Here is a 6,439-nt window from a genome sequence, read left to right as displayed (position 1 = left end):
CAATAATCTAACACATTTAGTTTCAATAACCAAAAATAAATAAATTTACCTGGAGTGGGAACGCTGCTGCTGAGGCGACTGCAAATGGCGGAGATGGAGGCGGCGTGACCTCCACCTACTGAAGCACGACTGCTGGCGGCGGAGAGCTGGCGGCGGAGAGCTGGCGATGAGCGATGAGAGAGAGAGGGACGATACAGAGAGAGAGGGTCGATACAGAGAGAGAGGGTCGACGAGAAAGAGAGACGATACAGAGAGAGGGTCGACGAGAAAGAGAGAGAGTCGATGAGGTCAGTGAGAAAGAGAGAGAGGCGGTCGACCAAAAATTAAGAGAGAGGGAAGAAAGAGCTATTTTAATTTTGGCTAGGTTTTTGGTTTTGTTTAAGAGACCTCATGAGGTCTCTAACTTTTTAAATATTCAATTAAATTACATTATTATTTTTAATTTAACAAGTATAGACCTCATGAGGTCTCTACTTGTTAAATTAAAAATAATAATTTAATTTAATTGAATAGTTAAAAAATTAGAGACCTCATGAGGTCTCCAATTTTATGAGAATTAGATTAAAAATTTAAAATTTTTAAATAAGTCAGGTAAAAAAAAAATTCATTAAATTGACCTCACGAGGTCTCTCCTACATTAAAAAAAATTAAAAGATATTAATTTAAATAGCGACCTCATGAGGTCTCTTATTATTGACCTATTTTTGAGGTCTCCATTTCTAGGTCTCTTTTTGGCCTTTTTTTAGTAGTGAATCAACACTTGTGAAGATGGCTGATGCATTTGTGTTATTTGCAGTTCAAAAATTGGGTGGTTTTCTTATACAACAAGTTTTCCTGCGTAAAAATCTAAGGGATGAAGTTACATGGCTGAGAAATGAGCTACTCTTCATGCAGTCTTTCCTCAGAGATGCATAACAAAAGCAATATGAACATCAAAGAGTTCAACAATGGGTGTTTGAGATCAACTCTATTGCTAATGATGTTGTTGTTATACTCGAGACTTACACCTTCGAGGCTGGTAAAGGTGCTAGTCTTCTCAAGGCTTGCGCTTACATATGCAGGAAGGAGAAGAAATTCTATAATGTCTCCAAGGAGATTCAATCACACAAGTAACGAATCATGGATATCTTTCGCAACGAGAGACTTATGGTATTACAAATATCAATAGTAATGCTGGGGAAGGGCCAAGTAATCAGTCTGCCATGGTTAGAACATTGAGGAGCACTACCTCCTATGTGGATGACTAGGATTATATATTTGTTGGACTTCAAGATGTTGTACGAACATTGCTAGATGAACTTCTCAAAGCAGAGCCTCGTCGAAGTGTTGTCTCAATTTATGGCATGGGCGGATTAGGCAATACCACTCTTGCTAGAAACCTCTACAACAGTCCTACTATAGTCAATAGCTTCCCTACGCGCTCTTGGATATGTGTTTCTCAAGAGTACAACACAATGGATCTCCTTAGGAATATCATAAAATCCATCCAAGGTTGTACCAAGGAAACTTTAGATATGTTAGAAAGGATGACAGAAAGAGATCTAGAAATTTACCTTCGTGATTTATTAAAAGAACGCAAATACCTTGTGGTGTTTGATGATGTATGGCGGAGAGAAGCATGAGAGAGTTTGAAAAGAGCATTTTCGGATAGCAAGAATGGAAGCATAGTTATTATTACCACACGCAAAGAGGATGTTGCAAAAAGAGCAAATGACGGAGGTTTTGTCCATAAACTTCGCTTCCTAAGCCAAGAAGAAAGTTTGGATCTCTTTTGTAGGAAACTACTTGATGTTCGAGCAATGGCCCCCACAATGGAAAGGTTAGCTAAAGATATGGTGGACAAGTGTGGACGCTTACCTCTTGAAATTGTTGTACTGAGAGGACTACTTTCGCATAAAAGGGGGCAAGACGAATGGAAAAAGGTGAAAGATTACCTTTGGCAAAACATTGAAAACAACTCTATTGAAATCTCCTACATACTATCATTGAGATATAACGATTTGTCAACTGCACTCAAGCATAAATTATTTTTTACCCTAGTAAAAATAAAAGATGTCTCTCAAAAATATTTTTAATTCATAAATCAAACACTAAAAATCATTTCCGAAAAATATTTTCTACTTACCAACCAAACCTGAGAAAATAAGTCCAAAATCTACTTGTTTTCCAGGAAGGAAAACATTTTCCTCCATACCAAACACACCCACAGTGTTTGTACGGGAAAACATTAAAAAGGGTAATTTTTGTCTTTTTATCTCCAAGAAAATCCTTAACTAATTTCTTGACTATTTAAAGACCCAAATAAATAAGATTTTCATCTTTTAATCCATCATTCTCTTCTCTCTCAAACCTTATGACAAAACTCTAATTTTTTGAACAGTGAACATCAAGACCGTGACTCGATTTATATTTTTTTTCTTATACACTTTTTAAAAAAATAATCAATTAACAATATCAAATATTCTAAAAATATATTTAATTTCACGCGAAACACGAATGAATACACTAGTTACTTTTAATCACAAGAGAAGTAGTCCCCACTAGGGGTGGCAGGGGGAACGGGCTATCCCGACCCGCGCCCCATCCGGCCCACGTCTCGACCCGACCCGCGCCCCGTCCGGCCCATCCCCTTATGTTTAGGGGGTTTAAGGGGTGGGGGATGAGGGGGCCGGTTCACCCCCTGCGTCCCGGTTGACCCAGCTCGGTTGATCGGCCCGGTTGACCGACCGGTTTGCGGGATCCCCTCTTTTTTTTTCTTTTCTTTTTTTAATTTTCAAAAAGTTACCGTTTTAATCCGTTGGGGAAACGGCTAGTGGGCCCCCCCAACAGATTTGTGCCACTTTTTGTGTTCTCTACCACTCCCTACCACCACCCTACTTTTAAAACTTTTTTTAAACCCTCAAGTTATAATAATTACACTTTAACCCATTTTTAATATTATAAATACACCTATCCCCTACTATTTCTTACAAAATCACCTATTCTCATTTCTCTCATTATTTTTCTATATCCTCAACTCTCAAGTGTCAATCTTAATTTCTATTCCACTTTAATTCTCATATTATTATAATCCATATTTTTCAATTTTTAATTCAAAATTTTCATATTATATCAATATATATAATTATATTATCTCATATTTGTTATCAAGTATTGGTTGGAGTTTCAAATTACAAGTTACAACAAATCACAAGCTTCAACAATCGGTTTAACGTCTGCGTTAAATGCTATTAACGCAGACGTTTGGTACATTCGTTTCATGATATTTATATTTTATTTTTCGTCTTTATTTTTGTGTTATTATTATTTTTATATTACACTTTATATATAATTATGTATGAGTTCTAGCAAAAAAAATAGTGGTAAAGGAAAAGAGAAAGTACAAGATAGCGAAGAAAGTAGACTTTTTAAATTATTTAATTTTGGTAAAAAAATAGTAGTAAAAGTGGTGGTACTTCATCTGAATCAACGAGTAGAGTTAGATTTAACATAAATAGTTCTACTTATGTTGATGATACTCCTTATGATATTGATTCAAATGTTCAACTCGATCACGAAAGTTTAGAACGACGTTATGGTAATATTAATCCTAATGTTGATGAAAATTCAGGTGAAGAAGTAGAAGCTGATTTTGGAGAAGAGGAGTTAGAAGAAACACCTACTAGTCCGATGACAGAAGTTCCAAATGAGACTATCAATTTACCGGAGCAAAATTTTGGACATCCACCCCTTATACCTCCCACAAGGGAGAAGGTGAAGTATCAACGCCCTAAAACTTCTATTGTGTGGAAATTTATGACTTTCGATAAAGAAAATAGTGTTGCTATTTGTAATAAGTGTAAGCAACCTTTTAAACATAAACAAGGTGGGGGTAAAGGTGGAACGGGGGGATTAAATAGACATTTGTTATCTTGTGTGCCGATTCAATATAAAGAAGCTAAAGTATTAGTCAATAGAAAAAAAGGAATTTCAATTAATGAATTTGATATTACCGTTAATGCATCGATAGGGGCTTCTAAAATGGTTCAAGAAACATTAGATTCTTTTAACCCCGCTGGTCCAATAACACAACGTAAATATAATAAGGAATTAGATCGGGAAAATTTAGCTAAAATGGTTTCTGTTTGTGATTTGCCTTATAGTTTTCCTTCAAATCCCGGTTTTATTGTATATATTCAACAAACTTATAATCCAAATTATTGAGGCTTTTCAAGAAATATAGTTAAATCTGATGTTTTTGAATTTCAAGGTTAACATTGTCAATTTCTTCGTTGTATATTTAGCATATTAGATAGTAGAGTGCCTATAACTTCGTACATGGGTCGTAGTGCTAATGGAAATGATTATTTAACTATTACTGAACATTGGATTGATCATAATTGGAATTTGCAAAAAAAAATTATAAGTTATAAACTATGTATAGAGAAAAAAACTGGTAAATATTTAGCTTTAAATATTTTAAGTGTTTTAGATTATTACATGATTATAGATAAAATAATGTCTGTCGCATTAGGTAATGCATCTAATAATACAAACGTTGCTAAAATGTTAAAAGTTAGATTATGTCCAATTGACAATAATGTTTTTCATGTTAGATGTGTTGCACATATATTAAATTTAGTTGTACAAGATGGTATTTCATTATTTGATTGTGGTAGCGTAAAAATTGAATATGTTGTTACCTGAATTTTTCATACAAACAATGCTACTAGAATTAGGGAATTTAATAAGCGTTATTTACTATGTGAATTGTCAGAAAAATTCCAAAACATATTAAAACAAGGTGGAGTTCTCTTTACGAATTGTTTTTGGTTTCTTACAAATATAGAAGACCCATACAAATGGGTTTTAATGCTCATAATGTTGACCCATTAGATAGAATTCATGATGAAGATTGGGAAGAAACTAAAGAACTATTACAATTTTTAAGACTTTTTTATGATGCTACTACCATGTTTTTTGGAATTTATTATCCTACTATTTCATCCGTATTAATAAATATTTGTGCTCTTAAAATTCAATTTTGTAAATATAAAAAAATAGATAAATTTATAGCTGCAACTGAAGGTATGATTGAAAAATTTTAAATTTTTTTTCCTATTCCTCAAGTTTTTTAAACGGCTACTTTACTTCATCCTGCTTATAAATTACAAGGTGTGCAAGGCCTTGTTGACACTTTTTATGAAATTTTAGAAATTTTACCAGAAGAAATTTCAAATTGTAAAACGTGTAAGTCTAGCATAAAAGTAGAAGCAAAATTGTTGTATGAAAAATGTAGAACTACGGAAAATCTTCAAGGAGAAGTTGGTCAAACTTCTAATGTTGAGATTGATTTGTCACTTCCAATTTCAACTTATATGCGAGTTTTCTTGGTCTTATTCTATTAATCGTGATGATTTTGAAGAATATTTTAATCAATCTTTAGAAATATTAGAAATCAAAGATGGCAATGAAGATTTATTAGGATGGTGGAGTAGGCGAAGCGATGCATTTCCAACTTTGAGCAAAATGATTCGTGATTTTCTAGCTATTCAAGTTTCATCAGTTGCATCGGAGGCTGCTTTCAGTGCGGTAAGGTTTCAAATTGGTGATCATAGACATTCATTGGCGGAAGACAGTTTGGAAACAACAGTTTTATTTAGAGACTGGTCTAATGCCGAAAGGAGGAATAACAATTTACCAAAGTTAAGTAAAAAACAAGCAAGTTGGATCAAAACACAAATTGAATGCAGTGATGATGAATTAGAGGTACAAGAATTTCTAGAAAGTTTGCCAACACTGGAGGATATCCATCGATATGATGCGACAATTAGAATTAAATTTTAAAGGAGAAAACAAATATTTTTAGATTACATTCGAGAACTAATTGAAACAGAACCCTTCCTAGAAGGTGGCTGCGTAAAATTAGTTACTCATCTAATATCTGTAACAAATATTAGTTTTACGTATGAGAACTTATTGAAACAGAACCCTTCCTAAAAGGTGGCTGCGTAGATTAGTTAGGCCACTAATATTTGTTAATTGTAACTTCTAAGTTCTATTGAATAAATTTGAAGGTTTTAACTTTTGTTCAAGTTTTTTTTATACAATTATTGTTTTACATTTTAATTTTAATATATACAATAAAATATATAATAAAGTACTAAACTAACTTTAAAATACTAAATTTAAAGTTTACAATTTACATTACTTTAAAATATTTAAATTACAAATTTAAATTTTTCAAATTTGAAATTTAAAACTTTAAAGTTGAAACTTGAAACATGAAACTTGAAATTTGAAACATGAATCTTGAAATTTGAAACATGAATCTTGAAAATTGAAAATTGAAACTTTAAATTTGAAAATTTATTTTGATACTTGAAAATCAAAAATTAAATTTAAAATTTATTAACTAAAGACGTATAATTTCAATACAAATATATAAGTATTTAAAAAT

General features: G+C 32.6%; 1 pseudogene; it reads left to right on the top strand.

Annotated features, from left to right (window-relative positions):
- The first annotated feature begins 768 nt into the window (after window positions 1-768).
- Window positions 769-5,826, top strand: LOC107016908 (annotated as a pseudogene).
- Window positions 5,827-6,439: the final 613 nt, after the last annotated feature.

Source organism: Solanum pennellii, chromosome 4 (assembly GCF_001406875.1).
Source record: "Solanum pennellii chromosome 4, SPENNV200".
Taxonomy (NCBI): Eukaryota; Viridiplantae; Streptophyta; class Magnoliopsida; order Solanales; family Solanaceae; genus Solanum; species Solanum pennellii.
Note: the sequence above shows the minus strand (reverse complement) of the source record. Positions and strands in the feature narration are given on the sequence as shown.